Source organism: Coenobita brevimanus, chromosome 31 (assembly GCF_032717465.1).
Source record: "Coenobita brevimanus isolate Jiangsu-jjx chromosome 31, ASM3271746v2, whole genome shotgun sequence".
Classification (NCBI taxonomy): domain Eukaryota; kingdom Metazoa; phylum Arthropoda; class Malacostraca; order Decapoda; family Coenobitidae; genus Coenobita; species Coenobita brevimanus.
Genome location: NC_136984.1, coordinates 26,120,880 through 26,142,312, shown reverse-complemented (window position 1 = coordinate 26,142,312; position 21,433 = coordinate 26,120,880). Strand labels below are relative to the sequence as shown.

General features: G+C 42.1%; 1 long non-coding RNA gene across 1 annotated transcript in view; it reads left to right on the top strand.

Moving 5' to 3' along the window:
* The window catches only part of LOC145395429 (uncharacterized), a 35,164-nt gene extending 15,069 nt beyond the window's left edge, over positions 1-20,095 (top strand). Inside the window, exon 3 of the long non-coding RNA XR_013896612.1 lies at positions 20,062-20,095. This is a non-coding gene — a long non-coding RNA (uncharacterized LOC145395429). The remainder of the gene's footprint in view (positions 1-20,061) is intronic.
* The last annotated feature ends 1,338 nt before the right edge of the window (positions 20,096-21,433 follow it).

Sequence of the window (21,433 nt, the reverse complement as noted above, 5' to 3'; positions counted from 1 at the left end):
CCTCTCAGCCCACCAATTGCCTGAATGTTTCGTCATCTGTCACGTAATAACCCCTTATGAAGGCCCTCCCACCCCTCTGTATGTCCCAGTAGGACGTTGTTAGTCGAAGTTTACCCCTCCCCCAACCACGAGGCCCATTCCATCCCTCTCCAGCCCCCCCCACCTTCCCCCCTACCTTGTATACCCCCACCTACCCTACCCCCTCCCTCCCTTTTGGCCCCATACAACCCTCCTACCCCCAATAAACCATCGTGTGATAGCGAGGACGCAGCTTGGCTTGCTTTCCCCCCTCATGCCTCCCCTCCCCCACTCCCCCCACCCCCAACACATGTACACGTAATTAATATGTATTGCCTCGATGTTTTTTATTCTTCCCTGGGCCTTTTTGTACCTGAACGTAATAAATGCTTCTCTGTATACTATTCTATACATGCAAACACGTGCAATCACAGGCATCTGAGCCCCAGCCCCCCCACCACCACCCCTCCACCTCAGTACATCTATTACTCTCCATATGTGAATTTTATCCCTACACCTGCAAACACACCTGCTTGCATGGTTGATATGCTAATCACATAGATTTTGTTTGTTTCAACTAGCCAAATTGGTTGTTACCATAAATGATCTCCCAAGGTTCAATGTACTCATTGTGGGCCTTCTCCCTGATAGAATTTTATCTCCCCACACGTACATACACATCAGCTTTCATAGTAGTTGGTCAAAAACAAACTAATGTGCTCTACTTTGATGAGAAACGATGGTCTTATCCAACCTCTATACCTACAAACCTTCTCCCCACAGGGTACTTTTTCTCCCCAAGGGCAAGTAAGCTCCCCACACCCCAAAACACCTGTTCCCGGGCTTGGTGTGACATATGATATTGCAATGACCTATTTCAGTAATAGAAATAGTTAGTTATCAAAACTATGGGGGGCTTCGAAAATTTTGGGGGGTACCTATTATATTTTTTTTCAACTTTGACCCTCTATTGTGCAGTAACCATTAGGCCTAGGGGAGTGCCAGTTGCGCTAACAGGTGTGTAATTTCTTCCTCTTTAGCCAGAACATATTGATTTTCCCCTTGGTGAAAGTCGAAAAAACACCCCTGAAGTGGGACTCCAGTGGCAGACGAGTCAGATCGAATTGCGATATTTAGGGATTAATGACTTAGAGCAGATTGTACAGCACCCTACCCATATCCCTGACCGCCTTGGAGAGACCTCCAGCACAACTGACTTGTTCCTTACAACTAATCCTTCAGCTTACACTGTTAATCTTTTCTCTCTGTTGGGCCCCTCCAATCACAGCCTTATTACCTTAACCTGTCCCATTCCTCCAGAGCAGCCTATGGACCCTCCAAAGAAACGTCTTCTGTGGCACTTTGGAGCTGTGGATTGGAAGGCCCTCAGGTAGTACTTCTTTGATTTTCCATGGAATGGTTATTCCTTCCATGGTCGGGAGACATCTGAGTGTGCCTTGCACATTACGGAGGTTACTCTCTCAGGCATGGAAGCAAACATTCCTTTCTCATACCCTTTGACTAATGCAAGAAAGCCTTGGTTTAATCACACTTGTTTTATGCTGTCTGCAACAAGGAGAGGGCCTATAAAAGGTACCAGAGCCAACCCACCCCTGAATCACATCTTTTTTACGTTTCTGCCCTGAATCGTGCTAAGTCTGTTCATTGCACTGCTAAAAATAATTTCATTCATAATAAATGCTCTCAACTCTCCAACTCGAATTCTTTCCTCTCCTTCTGGCACCTTGCCAAAAACCTTTCTAACAACTTTACCTCATCATCCTTCCCTCCTCTTTTCTACTCTCGTGGCTCTGTAGCTATTTCTTTTACTGATGAAGCAGATCTCTTTGCTCAGACTTTCTCCTCCAATTCCATCTTAGACGATTCCGGTGCTGTTCCTACATCACTTTCCCTCTCTGACTTCCGCATGGTCGACATTAAAATTATTTGAGTTGATGTATTTTCTGCCATCACAGGCCTCAGTACTAACAAGGCATATGGGCCTGATGGAGTCCCTCCTGTTGTCCTCAAGAACTTTGCTTCTGTGCATATACCCTGCCGAGGTAAACTCTTTCGCCTTTGTCTATCAACTTGTACCTTTCCTTCTTGCTAGAAGCTTGCTCTCATTCAGCCAGTCCCAAGGAAAAGTGACCATTCCCAACCCTCTAACTATCGTCCAATTGCTTTAACATCCTGTATTTCAAAAGCTTCCGAGTCAATTCTTAACAGAAAAATTTTAAAGCATCTTTCCTATCACAACCTTCTTTCTAATTATCAGTATGGGTTCCGTCAGGGACATTCCACTTGCGTTCTTCTCACCTACCTTTCAGACTCCTGGTCATCCTCCGTTAGGGACTTTGGCGAAAGCTTTGCAGTTGCACCTGACATCTCAAAGGCTTTCAATCGAGTCTGGCATAAATCTTTAGTTTCCAAACTGCCCTTTTACGGTTTCTTTCCTTCTAGCTGTGCCTTCATCTATAGCTTCCTTTCTGGTCGTTCTATAGCTGCTGTTGTAAACGGCCATCATTCTTCTCCTAGATCTATGAACAGTGGTGATCCTCAGGGCTCTGTCCTATCACCAACTCTCTTCCTTTTATTCAATAAGGTGACCTTCTAAGCTGTACATCTAACCCCACCCACTTGTATGCTGATGACTCCACCCTTCACCTTTCCATTCGATTCCCGCAACGTCCATCTCAACAATCACTTCAGCAAACAAAGGATGAGGCTATGGCACACATAATGTCTGACTTGGCTCGTATCTCTGACTGGGTTAAAAATAATCTTGTTGGTTTTGATGCATCAAAGACTCAGTTATTGCAAATATCAACCCAACAGGTCTTCCCACTAATGTTTAATAATATTCAGCTTAATCCTGCCTCATCCTTGAACATGCTTGGGGTTTCATTCACGCGGGACTTATCTTGGAAAGATCATATTGCGTCATTTGTAAAATCTGCTTCCAAGAGGTCAGGTGTGGCTAAGCCGACTCCATTCCTTCTTTACCCCTGCACAGTTATACACGGGTTCCACCCCCCCGTGTAGAGTACAACTCTCATGTGTAGGGAGGCTCCCAACATACAGCTCTTCTCAGTAGGGTGGAGTCAAAGGCTTTTCGTCTCATTAACTTCCTCCTCTTGCTTGCTCCCTTCAACCTCTGTCTCATTGCCACACTGTTGCATTTTTATCACTTTTCTGTCGCTACTTCAATGGTTGCTGCTACTCTGAACTGTCTGCTTACATTCCTCCACCTCTACGACAGGCGCGTAGCACCCGTCTAGCAGCAAACTCTCATCCCTTTTCTGTCCAACTCTATTGCAAGAGTTAACCGTTACCCCCAGTCCTTCATATATGTAACAGGTCAACTCCGGAACTGTCTCCCTCTGTCTGTATTTCCTGCTAGCTATGATCTCCAGTCTTTCTAACGCAGTGTGTCCAGTCATCTCGAAATGATCAGATCTTGAATTTGGCTCTCTCTTGTATCTTGTTTTTCTCTTGGAAGGATCAGTTATTGCAGGCTCGCAGCCTTTGGTTCCTTCTTCCAAGCATAAGAAAAAAAAAATCTCATTTTCCCCAGACAATTATTATTCAGCCTTGAAGAAACAAATTAACTGTAAGTATTGGATTATCTTGCATTATTCAGCGTTCACGGCTGTAAACTGGAAGAATGGACCTTACTGATGTTCAAAACATCAGAATAAAGCCATGGACCACTCCATGGAAGACAGACAGTATGTATCATTTGTCATCCTATGACGATGGAGAAACCTTTAACGCAGGTCCCCAAGACTCGGACTCTCGACCAGCAAGAGATCAATGGTAAGAGGGACCAGGTAATGATAACAGTGTAGCCGAGCCCCACCACACATCAGGAACCCGTGAGTCAATCATTAATGCTTAATACGAAGTCAGGCAACAGCAGTCCTCTACCGTCAAGGCATGGAAGGAAGCCCCGTCTATGAAGCCACCCTCTCAGTAATCTCCTGGAATACATTAGTAACACCAGGATCCCACCGTGTTTGCTAGAGACACAAATTGCAAATTTCGTGGAAGGAATCTTATTTGAGGCAGGCAGTTTGCAGGGTGTCGTCGTAAAGACGAGGTTTTAGCTAATGTATCGGCCCTATCATTACCCGCCACACAAAAATGAATAGAACTCAGTAAAACCGCATGAGCTTAAGCCGCAATGGTTCAGGAATATCCACTCAAGGACGTGAAGAATCAAAAGATTAGTAGAGTTAAAACACTCCAGGGCCAAAGGGGAACTTCAATTCAATAAAAACTGTAAAAAGGTATGTCTTGATGTGGTAAAATCAACTGAAGAGCAAATTTTACAGCATACAGTTCCAAAGTGAAATCAGCTACAGTTACAGGCTGACTTCATTTTCTTATAATATTTGAGAACATCACCCCAAACCCGATACCAGTGTCCAACTTTGAACCGTCTGTGTACACAGGGATAGTGCCATCGTGCATGGAAAGAAGTTCTAGAAACAACTGATGAAGGTTGTGAGAAGTACCTGAGGACTCAGTGCCATCAAAAGCTTTGCAGAAATGCACCCTTGGAAGGAATCATGAGGCAATTCTCGGGACCTAGACAGGTACTGAAGAGAAACCAAAGTCCCTAATAATATTCCTGACCCTGTACCAAAAGAGACATAGAATTGGAAGGATTTACAAGCCTCAGTAGAATGGCGCAAACCACCATGATGCACGGGATCTAGAACTATAATCCGCGCAATAGTAGCACAGGAGCAAAACCCTCATCATAGGAAGGCTTAGATCCCACTAAGGTTTGATACAGGTGTAAAACTGTCTTGCAATCAGCACCCCATCAGGTCTATGAGAATATCTTCTACAAATTCAACCTCTGCATACAGGACACATTCAGATATTTCTAGTGTGAAACCGATGTCAGCTGGCAGTCAGCCATTAAGCCAGGAAAATTAGTCTCTTCCACATACTGGAGCTGACGTCCACTTAGAAATAAGTCAGGGCTTGGGTGATTTCCCTAAATCATACAAAACTGCACAGCCACGGTTTTACTCGAAGAATAACGAAAACTTCTTTAGTCTGCCCAGTGGGTTACCCCATCAACCTGTTCAACACTAGCTGCATTCATCTCTTAGACATCCGAGAGGCAGAACACCATGCATCTAAATCATCCACATAACGAAAGGAATATAATCCCTTCAGCAATAAATCTATATTGCCATTCATGGCAATGACAAATAAAGGAACGCTTAATACACTTCCTTGAGGAACACCTTCCTCCTGAACCCAATGAGCCCACACAGAATTGAAACCTGCAGCTCGGCAAGCAGTCCTGAACCAACTTCGACAGGTAGCCAGGCATCAGAGAGCCGTGACTTTGACTCTGGATGCCATGATGCCATGCTGTATCATATGCCTTGTCCAAGTAAAAAAATACAGCTAGATGTTGCCTAGCAGCAAAAGCCTCACAAATTGCTGATTCAAGTTTGAGGAAGTTGTCAGATGTTCATATCCTTTAGCAATACTCACTTTGTCATGAAAAGAACCCATTCTTCACTAAATACTAAATCAGTCCCACGGTAACCCATTTTCGCAAACAGTTTACATACACAAGACGTCTAGGATGATACATAATTAATGACATCAGAATGGTCCTTTCCAGGCTTAGCAATGGGAAAAGTATACCCAGTTTCCAATTAGTGAGTAGTATACCTTTCTCCCATAAACTATTATTAAGATCAAATAAAGTAAAGCAGAGATTCATACGGCATACAGCGAATCAAGGCATGAAAAATGCCATCTTGCCAAGGAGCAGACCTCAGTTCACGGACAGTGAAGAGTACATGTTTCTCCACCACTAGCCTAAAAGGAAATATATAATTTCTCCTTTTGCTACTGGAAGCAAATGCATGGCTTATAAGGATCTTTATGGGATACAATGTAATTATGTTCCACAGGGCTGAAGATACCCCCATGATGTCAAGTATAGAAACTCCCTGAAATATTCAACACTGAGGACGAAGAAGGTGATGCTTGGCCATTATTTTTACTCAACTTCTTCCCTATTAATGGTAAAGGATTTGATGAAGTAAGTAATGAGATATATAACCTCCTCGAGCTATGAAACAAGTTCTTCAGTACTCAGCAATAGCAAGCACGAGTTTTCATATACTGGATATTAACGAATACATTACTGCTATTTTTCCTACAGCTTCTACCAGTACCGGTAGCTTTGAAACGCTCCTTGCCAGAGCATTGTTCTCATTCCTCCAAGGCTCAGGTCTCCTGCAGACGTTTGGGGAATGGAAGAAGAAAAAAAAACTGCCACACAAGAGATGTGAAATGCTGTTCTGCCATGAACACAGCAGTCAAGACCACGATGTTCCACAAACTCTGCCCAGTCAGCCTTACCCAAACACCAGGGAAGCACACTCTCTACTAGTGCTGAACTGCACTTTTTGGCCACAACGGGGTAATTGCAACTATCAAGCAAAGTCACACATGAAAAATCCAGCGAATAACCTGGGAAAGCCAATGTATGATCAACAACCGAAAAGTACATGCGGAGTAGGGTCTCCTATAGATAGCAGAAATCCTTATTCTTAACTAAAGCAGCCCAATGATCACCTCAGGTGTTACAAATAGTATTGTCTTACGAAGAATGATGCCTATTAATATTACCTAAAACATGTTTCAACTCACTAGGTGTAACTGAATAGCCACTACCTGAACAAGGGTCCAAGCAGAAAAATAAGTCAACAGAATATCTGTATGGCACAGAATGACACGTCCATCTTGATAATTGCTCTCCGCTAAAAGAGGGGATTGGATAACTATATAGCTTCTTGGAGCAGGAGACCAGCCTCCAACCATGGTCACATAAAGGCAAAAACAGGTGTGTTGATACTGGCACAGGAGTAAATGAAGTTCCTGCTAGTTAGTTCTAATACCTCAAAATCAGGTATACAGTATGTTGCCTAAGTGCCTTTATATTTGCAACACTCGACCCACCCAAGCGAGGGACTATTGATGGATATTGTAAGGCTGATTGAGTGTGTCTTTGTTATCGAGATCATACTGGATGAGCTTAAGGCAACTGGGGAACAAGATCGGGCGCTGTAGCATTTTAGAGATATCCATGGAGGATGCGTCAACTCCCACCACAGCCACCTGCATCCCATCCACAACAGAGGAATCCTAAAGGGCAGCAGTGTTAGGCTGCCAGTGACTAGCTTCCTTGGCTGGGAGTTTCCATGGGAAATTCCCTGACAAATGTGACTCAGAGCAAATTTGGAATGTGTATTTTGGGGAATATGTATTCTGCTGTGGTGGACAGACTTGAATACACCACCCGATAAGCTGTCACTCTGTGGCATTACATGCAACTAGATGTTGACTGTATTCCCAGACAGGAACTGGTGCCGATTGGCTGTGGTGACCTGTGAGAATTGTCACAAGCATGTGCAATCAGAACTATGGCCGAGGTAATTGTTGTAAGTGCAGAACATTGACCACATGTAGGCAGATGCCGTTGAATGAGACTTGGAATTAGCACACTAGAAAAAACTGATGGCGAATTTTCGACCAAAATTTCGATGTCGTTTTTTTGTGCCTAAGTATTTCGTCTGTGTTTGCTCCGCATATTTAGATATAGCATACTGTCATATTTAAATTATAAGCAGGTGTTCTGGCCCCTTTTCTTACCTGAGTCGTGCGAGGCGAGCGTCGAGCCATACGCGATCGAGAAGAAAAAGAAATGAAATGGGTCTTTTGCTTGAAATACTTTTCTTTTAGTTATCCCTATTACGTTTTCCTTGACGTGTGAATCAGAGAAAACTGTGTAAACTACTTTTCAAGCCAGTTGACCACCTGTTCAGTGAGGGTTGGGTAAAATTTGGAAGGGCCTGGCCGAAGGCGAAAATCACCAGAGAATCTCGTCGCTGATTGGCCCATGTTTTCTCTTAGCTGGTAAAAGTTTCGCCTGCGGCCAGGCCCTTCCCTTCATAGCCCTTCCCTCTCCAGGGGAAAGCAGGCTGACGGCTGAATACACAAGTTAATATCATATTACAAAATAAACAAAAATGTTCATATTTTCACTAATAAAAAAAAATCTAAATGATGCCCATTTCTTATGCCTTTGCCCCTGCATCAAGGCCTGCCCGCTTAGCCTGCTGCAAAGACAAGTCGTTACTGTAGGTGTGAATATATTATCAGTACATAGGGTAAAACCTCATATTCCGCAGATTAGACACTAAAACCAGAATAACAAAAACAAGTCCCAGCTCCAGTAGAATAGGCTAAGAGAAACTCAAGTCCAAACCTGTCGTTTGCAACACGATTATCAAATTCGTTCATAAATCACCGAATACGAAAAGGGTAAATTTCCAGAACTACACCCAACCCACTTTGAAGCTTTATCTTTATGTAACGTTTTATAATGTGATTAGTTCAAAGCTGACATTCATTTCTGCCAGAACTGATAAAAATATTACTCTTATACTAACCTCACCTAACCTTATGTAACCTATTGTAGGAAACAGGGCCGGTCCTTCCTATACGCTCACTACTCTCAGGGCATAGGGCCTCCAATCGATGGTGAGGCCTCCCGTCCTCTGGGTGTGTATTAAAAAAAAAAAAAATAATTCATCATCATCCGGACCTCCTTTCCCACCTTAGGGCAGGGTGAGGAGTAGCAATGTCCAGACAGCCCAAAATTGCCCAATCCAATGGGCCACGCTTCCATTCACTCATCATTCAAGCCCCCGGAATCCTGGCTCTATCGGATACGCCCAAAACATTCACCACGTTCTGTAGCTTCACATATCATATCCAACAGAGTCAATCCAGACGCTGCCACGTTAAAAAGGGGTGCCAAAAATCCCTGATCATGCATATCTCCTCACAAAATTCATCCAGCCAGCTCGATCTCCTGTCAGTTCCCTAGCCTCACCGACTTCCAAACCTCTCTTCTTCACACATTCATCCACCATATCTCTCCACCTCCTTGGCCTACCTCGCCTCCTCCCTCCTTCGAATTCGCTCAGATATACCTTCTTCACCACTCTAATGCTATCCATTCTCTCCACATGACCATACCATCTCAGTACACTCTCTTCAATTCTGGTGTCCACCGACTTCCTCACTCCGCATCTTTCACGAATCACATTATTTCGTATCCTATCCACCCTCTGTATTCCACATACATTCCTCAGCAGTCCCATCTCCACTGCTCTTACTCTTGGCTTTTCATTTTCATACCACATCATAGTCTCACATCCATATGTTAAAGTTGGCACTAACACTCCTTCATGTAAGCCTCGTGCAGCTGCAACACTTATGCCTCTGTTTCTTATGAAGTAAGTCGAGAATGGTGCTTATATTGATTAATTGGTTCCACTTGCATGAACGTTGTATAAACAGTAATAACTGAATGATTCCAGGCAAAACTTATATTAGTCTTTTTGAGCAACAAAAACTAGTGGTAATTAGAAATTTGTTTACTGGGATTTAACATTAAATGCTGATGGCAATCCTGAGTGCTGCACTGCAGATCGCCGAGTCGCTGACAGTGTTGCCACACGTACGATAATTATCGTATATTTACGATAATATTGCCTCTGGAACGATGTACGATACCATTTTCTATTATCGTACGGCTGGTACGATAATTTTGAGTTGAAAGCTAGCGTGGCGGTAAATTTTGTGGCCACATATTCCAATGCTGAATGTGAAAGAGTATTCAGCAAAGTTAATCTTCTCAAAACCAAGCTAAGAAGTAGGCCAAAAACCAAAATTGTAAATGGAGGTCTTCGTTCATCAGAACGCCTAAAAAATTCTCGAGGGCCATGTGTCAGATTCACTCACTCTAAAGATATGCTTGCACGCATAGCTAATCACGCACAGTTGTTCCACAGTTTGACAGATCAGGATCTTAAAGACTGATTTAATGGTGATCACTGAATAAAAATTTTAAATGGTCTTATGGAGTTATTATCTGCAAGCGTAAGCACATTTCTATGAATTATCTATTTACGTTCTGTGGACTGCATTCTGGTGCTATACTCCACTTCACCGAGTCTGGCACCATCAGTGAAGTCTTCAACACCTATAGCACTGATAAAACTCCCCATCACTGGATATGTCTTTTTGTATTGCCTTTATATAGGTTTTCAAGGTAATGTAATAGAGGCTCACCTAGTGCAGAGGATTTACATCAACAGTACAGGAGCTGAGGACATCACTGATGGTGCCAGACTCGATGAAAATGAGAACAGTTTACCGGACGGCCACACATAATGTTGAGTGAAGGTGTGATGACTTGGATTACTTACACTGCATGTCTTGGTGTGATCCCAGAATTATGTTTTCTTCTTACCTCATTTCACTTATACTTAACCCTGGCTATGGCTTCTAAGGAAGATGCAAGTGTCAGTGGTGGTGTCAGGCGTAAACACCAGTCTATTCCAACAAAATCAAACCCCCTTGATTTTGGTTAATTGGTTCGCCATACTACCGTAATGACTAACCCCCCTAATAACCAGATACAGTGGCGCACTAAGGGGGGGCCAGGGGGGCGGCCCGCCCCGGGTGACAGCCATTGGGGGTGCCATTTAGCTGAATGGTAACTTTTTCATTTCACTTGCTGTCATTAGCATCAACAGAGAGCTAGAGAAGCATTTTAACTCTAATGATGTAATAGACGACTTCGCTTCAAGAAAATGCAAGAGGGTGAAAGTCTAAATTCATTGCTAAAATTCCTCGTGTAATAATAATAAAATTCATTATCGCTATTTATAGTATAACATTAGAATCTTCAAACTTTCTGTGGATTATGATTACTTATACATGAGAGCCTACAGCGTTGTGGTGTCAATTTCAGAATTATTACCGATTATAATGATATTTTTACTGATGTTGCAGGTTTTGTTTCAATATTTTTGTTGCAACCTGTATGCCACTATTAAGCATTTTAGATATAAATTTTTCCTTTTCTAATAGTTGTAGTTCATAATCTTAGTGTATATATATATATATATATATATATATATATATATATATATATATATATATATATATATATACGCTTTGTAGCCTTTTTGCCACTATGGAGTTATATGGCAATGACCATTTCTGTTATCATATATCTGTTTTTATATATCATTTGTTTTTATATATCTCCGATAGAGCCAGGATTCCGGGGGCTTGAATGGTGAGTGAATGGAAGCGTGGCCCATTGGTCTGGGCAAATTTGGGCTGTCTGTACGTTGCTACACCTCACCCTGCCCTAGGGTGGGAAAGGAGGTCCGAATGATGATGATGATGATATATCTGAGTAATAATTACTTGTAAATTATAGCTTCACACAAGGTATCATTATTTTATTTTTATTCAAAGAATTAAAGATTATGCAGTGCAAGTTTTTTTACATTACATTGCTCAGGATAGGGGTATAACTTGAGGGGTGAATATATAGGGTAGAGGGAGAAATGTAAATAAAGAGTGGGGGGGGGGGCAAAAGAGATCCAGCGTAGGGCCTCAGAAAAGCTAGGACCGGCACTGGTAGGAAATATCCAAATGCACAAGAAAATATCATAGAATGACTTAAAAACATATATCAGTATAGGCCTATAGGGTAAAACCTCATACACCACAGATTAGACACTAAAACCAGAATAAGAAAAACAAGTCCCAGCTCCCGTAGAATAAGCTAGGCTAAGAGAAACGTGCATAAGGTATTTAGCCTAAGACAATTTTTGTCACCAAGAAAAAATATATATTTACTTCTAAGCCAAGCTGACAACTCAAGTCCTAACCTGTCATTGCAACATGATTATCAAATTCGTTCATAAATCGTCGATTACTAAAGGAAATACATTTTCAAGCTTCCAAAGCTGTGTGTGACAGACAGTACAATAATATTATAATAGCCTACCCATCTAAAGCTGTGACAAACAAAAGATGCCAAATTTTGTTAGTTTCGACTATTGTATTTGCTTAAAATTCTGTTGTTTACATCTGCCAACCGAGAGAAAACATGGGCAAGTCAGCGACGAGACTGGCGCATGCACAGTTTAGATTATTTTCGCCTGCGGCCAGGCACTTCCGTGAAATTCAGGTTGGGGGGTATATTTATTTCATTTCTATCAATATTTCGGTGAAATATATGTGTGTTGAGGATTACAAAGCTTCCAAGATGAGACTGGAGTACCTGCTGTGTGGCTCTAGGACAAAGAGCTTGAAGAAGGCCGCCAAATTAGCAGAGGTAGGAGGCACGGTACTGTCAGGTAAGCTGGCGTATTTCATAGGTTTGTTTTCGTAAATAAATCGAATACCGTGGAATGCAGGGTAGTCTTGAGAGTTTTTTTTTTTTTTTTGCATAGAGAAACGTTTGGTAGGCATGAAGGTGAGAAAAACTTAGTAGATATTTTTGTGGGGGTGAAACCAAGCCAGGTGGCAGGAACTGGTAGCAGGTCTACTTACCTGAGCCTACAGGTAACCTGTAATGTAAATAACATGATAAAAACTAGTCTTTATAGTTTTTTTTTTTTTTGTATGGATGAACGTTTGATAGGTAAGGTGTGAAAAACTTGGAATATATATCTTAGTGGTGGTGATGGAGTGTCTTGCGGTATTTCTGCCACTTTACCTGACCTCCTGGTGACTTGTAATGTAAATAATATGATAAAAACTAGTCTTTATAGTTTCTTTTCCACAGAAAAACATTTGATAGGCAAAAAGGTGGGAAAAACTTGGTATATATGTGGTTCTAGTGCCACTGTACCAGAGTTACAGCACTGCAAAGTATTCCAAATATGAAATGGTCATCCTGTAAAATTGCAAAATTTTACACATAATCAGTTCTTTCTCGCTTATTTCTGGACGGATTTTCATCAGTAAAAAAGGATTTTGATCAGCATGTTATGCTGCATAAAATATTCAGATTTTTTTTTTTTGGATAATTTCAATGTTTTCAGCCCAATTTGCATAATTATGTTGGTTGCTTTTTACTTTAAATGTTTCAAAATTTACATCATTAACATAGTGTTATAAGAAAATCGATGCCATAGTTTTGTTCTCCTGGAAATTCTGAACAAAATGACATTTGAATGGTTAAAATTGATCAAAAAATAAAGGAGAAGGTACCGAAAATGTTAACATGTAGTTTCAATTACTCGCAATCCCCCCTCAATTTGGAGAGTGCAATAGCAAAGTTAGCACCTTGATGAACAATCCTCAGCCATACATGGGTCACTGTCTCTAGAGAACTTGGCTTTTTCTTGGTATGTAGAGCTGAAGCCTCCTGCTCAGACTTATATGAGTATGTATCGCATGTCTTAGCATGCGCTGTATGGTTACTGCCACAATTAACCCGCCCCGTCCCGTCGACGTATGGGTATGTTGCAACATTTTGCATTTGCCAGTCCCGACGGCGTACTGGTACGTCGTACAATTGCAAGGTCCCTAATTTGCACAATTTTCAATTTTCGCGCGTGATTTTTCGTACGTATACACGGGACACCTTCCTCTATTCCTCTACAAGATGCCAAGCAGGGACAATGCCCTACACCACATAACCTCCCCCTCCCCCCTGGATGCCATTGTCTCGGCAATTCACCTGTTACCAGTGACCTGGCCAATAAAGACATTCAGGGCCAGAGTGATTCCCCAATCGATGACAATGTGGAGGACAAAGTTTACATAGCATTAGAGGAAGAAACAGTCAGAAATGATGATCAGGTAATGTGGCAAAAGAAGGTCAGGTATGGTGATGAGTTAGTGAGTGAATTTATCTATCTATCTATCTATAGCCCGACGCCCTAATCCCGCAAAGGGTGGCCGCAGACAAAACGCCTCCAAGTCACTCTGTCACCCACCATTTGACTCCCCTTCCCCCAACTCACCCCCCCCTCCCTCATATACCTCTCAACTCCATCCCTCCACCTCATCCTCGGTCTACCTCTCCCTCTCCCTCCCTCCACCTCACCTACATACACCCTCTTAGTCAGTCTTTCATTTTCCATTCTCTCCACATGTCCAAACCACCTCAGTGTATTTCTCCTAATCTTTTCAACCACATCCACATCTACCCCACAACGTTCCTTCACTTCTTCATTCGTCAACCTGTCCCTCCACGTCACTCCACATGCTCCTCTCAAGTAACTCATTTCCACTGCTCTCACTCTTGACTTGTTCCCCTCTTGTAAGGTCTACGCCTCGCTTCCATACGTCAGGGTAGGGATCACAATACCATCATGCAGTGACTTCTTAACTTCCATACTCACCTCCCTATTTCTCATCACTGCTTTCAGTGTACCAACAACCTTTCTTCCCTGCTGTACCCTTTCACGTACTTCATCCCCCAAAGTTCCATCCTTACTCATCACACTACCCAAGTACTTGAATGCACTCACATTCTCCATATCCTCACCATCCAATCTCACTGCACACTCTGTGACTTCATTCCTTTCAAACACCATAACTTTACTTTTGTTTACATTAACTTTCAGCTTCCTCCTCCTACACACTGTCCCAAATTCATTCACCAAACCTTGCAACTCCCATTCATCTTCACTCAACAATACTGTATCATCAGCAAACAGCAACACCGGAAGCTTCCAAATCTCACCCTCATTCATTAGGGCCACCCCCACATCCACTGCCCTACCTTGCACCTCCTTTACAACCCCATCCATATATATATTAAACAGCCATGGAGACATCACACACCCCTGTTTCAGTCCCACATTGAGATCAAAGAACTCACTCAGCTCACCATCCACTCGCACCGTAGCCCTAGCTCCCTCGTACATACTCTTCACAGCACTTAACAATTTCCCCTCCACTCCATATATTCTCAATACCTTCCACATACCTTGCCTATCTATTCTGTCATAAGCTTTCTCCAAGTCCATGAAGGTAGCATACACTTTCCTTCCCTTCTCTAGATACTTCTCCACTAAACATCTTATAACAAATATCTGATCTACACACCCTTTTCCCTTCCTAAATCCCCCTTGTTCTTCTCCAACTAGCTCCTCTGTCATATGCCTAACCCTATCAATGAGTATTCTACCATATATTTTACAAGTCACACTAAGAAGGCAAATCCCCTATGGTTACCACATACTTCTCTCTCCCCTTTTCCTTTGTACAGAGGAACAATTATACCTGATTTCCAGTCCTCTGGAACCCTTCCCTCTTCCCAAGCCAATCTACACAACTTCCATATCCACTCCACAAGAATCTCACCCCCATACCTAAGCATTTCACCACACACTCCATCAATTCCTGGGGCCTTTCCCAGCTTAATCTTCTTCATCGCTTCCACTACTTCCGACCTACTGATCTCTTCCTCCCTCCTCTCATCTTTTCTTCTCCAGCCATTCCCCAACCACTTATACTCACACTGCTCTCACTCTCTACATTCAACAAATCCTCAAAGTGCTCCTTCCATCTCCTCAATTTCTCTCTCTTCTCCACCAACAATCTATTATTCCTATCTTTCACTCCTCTACTATTTCCCCTTTCACACTGCCTTACTTTCTTTACCTCCTTCCAAAACAATTTCTTACTCTCCCTCCATTTCACACTCAGATTCCTCCCAAACTCTTCATCCACTTTCTTCTTACTCTCTTTCACCAGTCTCTTAACCTCCCTTCTCCTGCTCACATATACCTCTCTCTTCTCTCTCTCATCTTCTCCCCTACCTCTACTCGCCAACCATTCACCATATGCCTTCTTCTTTTGTTCCACAGCTCGTTTCACCTCATCATTCCACCATGCTGTCCCTTGCACACCCTTGCATCTCCTCCTCACTCCACAAACCACCTCACACGCTGCGCTTATCTCTTCCGTGAATATCTTACATACGTCTTCCACCCCTTCCATCTGCTCTAGCTCATACCTTCCCAATCTTTCTTCCACTATGCTCTTATACTCTGTCCTTTTCTCTCTATCTTGCAATTTCTCCACTCTTCTCACAGGAGCTGCTTCCTCCTGTCTTCCCCTTCGTCTCCTCAACCACTTCCTTTGCAGCTCTACCTTGGCCATCACTAAGTGATGGTCCGAGACTCCATTCCCACACCCTCTCCACACCCTTGCATCCAACACTTGTCTTCTCATTCGCTCATCCACACACACGTAGTCTATCATTGCCTTTCGTTCAACAAGTTCACCATCCATCCTCCTCATTACTCTCCATGTATACCGGTGGATCATCTTATGACGAAAGTAGGTGTTGGCTATTGCCAACCCCTTACAAGCACAGATGTCCACCAAAGCACTACCATTCCCATCTACTTCAGCTGGCACACCCCACTGACCAACCACTCCATCCACTCGTACATTCCCAACTTTGCCATTCATGTCTCCAATCAACAGCACTCTCTCGCTCCTCTCAAACTTGTCCATACATGCTTCTACTCTCGCCCAAAACTCATCTTTCACTCTTGCCACTCGATCCTCTGTTGGAGCATACACACATACAATCGCCCATGCTTGTATACCCACTTTCATCCTCACCCATACAATCCTTGCACCCACTGTTCCATACTCTCTTATATTCTCCTTCCACTTCTTGCTTATCATCAGACATACTCCCTCTCTTGCCCTCTCATTCTCACTGACTCCCGCACATATACCTACACCGTGTTTCCATTCTCTCATCCTTTCACCCCTGCCATTTAGTTTCAGTCAATCCACATATATCCACTTTTGCACCCTCAAGCACCTGAACAGTCTCTCTCTCTTTCACTTCATCATTCACTCCTCTCACATTCCACGTTCCTACCCTCAGAATGTCCTTTGTCCGTTCCTTAGTCGTCAACGTATGGTCCGTCCGGGTCCGAGGCGCTTTATTTGCTTTTTTAGTTAGTTCTTTTTACGGGGTGGGGCACTAACCCACCACCAACCCTTTTAGTCACCTCGTACGACAAGCAGGGATACTGGGGGAGAATTCTTGAAACCCCCCTACCCCCAATATACTCTTGTACTACATATAAATTCGTACCAAGTAAATAAATAAATACCGTTTATGAGTGGTGTGAAATAGTTACCCTCCCATAGAACTCGTTTTCTTTGGTGCCACCCTGTTAGAAAACCCAGTCAGGTAAGGAGGTACTGCTACCTGGATCGAGTATTGGTGAGCGATTTCTCTATGAAATTTTGATGTTTCTCAACAAAAGCAGAGGTTTGAGCCCAACAAATTTTTTTCGAAAATACCTCGGGATTGAGGGGTGTCGGAGGTGCGAAATGGCTCAGGACGTGATGGGTTAAGACAAGATTCAAGGCATGAATATTCAATCTGCTCTTGGACATCTGCCCCACACAAATCACAATTAGCTAGCAGACCTGAGGGTGATATGACTGATCAACATGACCATAATGTTGATAGTGAAATACTCTTGACATAGGGACAGAAAGTTTAACCCTACACCAATCAGCATTAAAGACTTCAGTAATATATAGAAGATGAAATATAATGATCAGTGTTGGTGCTGAAACTAGGACACCATCTATATTAATTCTCTCCACTTTCACAAGCTGGTCAGCAAGCTCAACTGCCAAGTGTGCTTCATCATACTCGTACAGCAATAAGTCCTTAGCACAGATGACTCACCAAGAGGAATTACAATGTAGCCTGAGAACAGCAGGAGACTGAGTGACCCCCTAGAATAGTTAGGGACAAAATGAGTGCACTTGCAACAAAATCAGATACTTCCACAGGCAAACTACTGTCAGCCTGAGGAACACCCTTCGTGGCCATACCACAAACTCTCACCGATTGTCAGTGTATGACAAAGATATAAAAAAAATTTCTTTCAAATCCACACAAATGAGTCCAAAACTGCTCTAATGGAATGATGATGGGACCCCCTGGATGAAGTCCTACACCCAGTGTCTGCTTGAAAAGGCTCTAGTGTCACCAACTAGAGACAGAGCATCTGGAGACAGTACAGAGGGTCGTGATGGAAAATTAGTATCTATAATTTTCCCCTTGTTGATTTTACCAATCAGAATAAAAAGAATAATAATATAGGCTAGGATGAGTGTGTTACAAGAGATCTCTGCCAAATATGGAGCACACAAGCCACTCCAGTGACACATGTCCAGGCAGAAGGGGCTTGCACTGATACAAATCTGCCTTGCACTGAGGACAAATACTAAAGTAAAGATAAAACCAAAGGGATTGCAATCATGCTGCTTAACAACGTTTATATTAATGGGGTGTCTTGAAAGCCAAGAGTGTACCTCCTGCCAGCAGTCAGTGGCCCCCAGAACCTGACGGGTGCCTCACACTGAAACTTTATGCTCGTGACATCAATTTCTACAGTAGCAAACATATAGCTATCACACCAGTTCTTGGCATACTGTCGAATGACCCTGCCTATCACCACTTCTTCCACTGTAGGTGTACATATTAAGGGATCCAGTCTTAGCAACAGACGCATGTTAATTCCAGTCTGGCACAATTTTATTGAAAGTGAAAATGCCTCCCCGTAAAACAAGTAACTCAAAGTCAAGTGGCCACCCTTTACAGGATTATGGCGTCTGGCAATAGATAGATAGAAAAGACCACAATATTTACTCCAAACAAATACACCAGAGCTCTGTCACCAAGACCCCTAGCCGATCTGTTACCCAAGATGCAGGTATGATGTAAAGTTGGATTTGACACTCCGAAACAAAAAGTGTTATGCTAAGTGTGCAGAGGACGTTTGAGGCTATTCACAGATTTTATAATGGTGTTTATCCATTTCTCTTATTTCTTCTCCTCTCAATCCACAGGTGATGAAGAAAAGCAAAGAACATGGGAATTAGTAAATTAAAGAGGGAAATACTAGAAACTTTCTTTCCTCCACACTTATCAGTTGCAGAAGACAATGTTCATGAAGCAACACACAGTGTCTTGTGGGCCTGCCTCAAGGGTTTCTTTCTCTCTCTCTCTCTCTCTCTCTCTCTCTCTCTCTCTCTCTCTCTCTCTCTCTCTCTCTCACGCCTTAATAGACCAGCACTTGCTGATTGTCTCTTCTTTCCTTCTCTCAATCCCTCTCCCATTCTCTATCCTTCACACATTTTTCCCGCTACTCTACACTTCTCTTCCTCATTTAATTTTCATTGTTAATTCTGTCTCTCCTCATTCCTTTTCCTGCCACATCCATGGGTATAAGGGAAAGCTTAGGACACAAGGGAATTAGGGGAAATAAAACCAAATGAAAAATACAAGAAACTTGCGCTGCTCCCCCTCTTACCAGAGACAATGTTTACATATGGGCACACAGAAGAAAATTGATCTTGTGTTCCTACTCTATGTCTCTCTCTCTCTCTCTCTCTCTCTCTCTCTCTCTCTCTCTCTCTCTCTCTCTCATGGTTTCAAAGTAAACAGTGTATATAGTATACAGGGTATTGTTTATTCATTATTATCTGGGGTTGTGTGAAAAACCGCCTGATCTATCAGTGATTCAACTCTCATCGACACCGTTCTCCCCGGAGTCGTTAAAACTTGGGTTATAAAGTTGGTCCTTGGAGAAGTGTCTCATAATTCAGGTTATTTGAGGGCTAATTTTGAGTATTGACTGAGAACTGGATACATTATAAACTGAAGTAGCAGTGATCACTCAAAATGCTTATCAGTAGTTACAACTCTATTATGGTTGGCAATTAGACCCGACTTGATCCACCATTTCTTGTTCAAAAGGGATATCGGTATCTGTACTTCCATAACGATTCTGCATTGGACCCACACCGGTATTGTTATGGCATTCATAACTCAAAAGGTTGCTACTGACTGCAGCTGATAATCGTTAAGAACTGGGCCCACGAGGATGCAGTATTTATAAACTCAAAATTAACACATAAAGCATTCTATTATTTTCCCCGTAACCCTGTATATGTATCGTTAATAACTGGAGGAATGAAAGAAGCAGCTACGGTGTTTATTACTGAACACATCTGTTATATTATGTATATATATATATATATATATATATATATATATATATATATATATATATATATATATATATATAAATATATATATATTTTTTTCAGGATCAGATGGATAGTTTCCAAAAGTGTATCAACGGGCTGGAATACTGAAGGACAAGAGTAACACCTTCAATCCGAGTCGGGTTTATGGAGCCTGATCCTAACCCCGTCACAACAGACGGTTTGTCCAAAGTTGACTAAATTGTTTGGCGAAAGCAAGGAAAACAACAAAAACAATAAAGAAGAGAAAAGGAAAAGAAAGTACGTCCGGATACAGGTGCTAAATCGTTCTCCCCAGAAGACTACTGAGTGGATGCAACATACTAATCTGCATGTTAATCCCTTCACTGCCATGATGTCATATTTTATTCTTGACGCCTACTGACAATTTTACACATATATGAAACGACTTGTAATGAAAGAGCGATTGTATGCTAATATATAACAACTTCAGTTTGAAAGGTCTCGCCAAAGGTATGTAAAATATTTATTTCGTATTGCCTACGGCCACGCAGTGTGTCTAGGCATCTCGAAATGAATGGATCTTGAATTTGGCTTTCGTGTTTTGTTTTTTATTTTTTTGGCCTTTGGTTCCTTCTTCCTTGCATTATAAAAAAAGGGAGGAAAATATGTAAGAGGTGTTCTTGGTGAAGTGGGTATGCTAACTGGGTATTGTCTGCTATTATATACAGTGCAGTTCACTCATATTCAAGTTCTCTTTTTGTTTTCGTTTCTCCACAAGTGTATTAAAAATGAGTAGTTCCTATATTTCCGTACATTCTTTTTTCATGCTTCTGTATCCGACCTCACCCCATCCGACGTAGGAAGAAAAGGATCAGGAAGATGATGATGATGGTTTCCCCCAATTAACCGTATAGTATATATGTCGAATGAAAAGGAGGGAAGAAACGGGGGGGGGGGTCTAAGAAAAAATTAAAAAAATAGTTTCTGCACACTGAACATGAATCTGTTCATGTGATCATCTCCGCCTCAGTGTTACTTCCCAGGCAGAACTAATTAATCACGTTAACTTCCTCAATCCATTGGCGCACCGTATTTCTAAATCTATTTCAGCTACTCTCACACGATTTTGTTCAGTTTAGAGAGAGAAATCAGACTGTGAAGGGACAAACTGATGTTTCTAACTTCATCACTACAATTGAATTTTCCAGTATTAAAAAAAATTGTCAGGGGTTTTATCAAGTTGAAAAGGTTACGTGGTGGGATTTTAGGCTAAATGAAGTGAATAAGTGATAAATTACTGACCAATGATACTGATCAGGTAAAATATAGTGGCCTGTCGATCTGGGTATATACATTGTTGTATATTCCTGTCAGTGCCATATGATTTTCTTCTTAGAGTGACTTCTAAAACTGTCCACATTAAAAAGTCTCACCTAAACTGAAACAATCGTTGCGACAGAACAAAAATAAA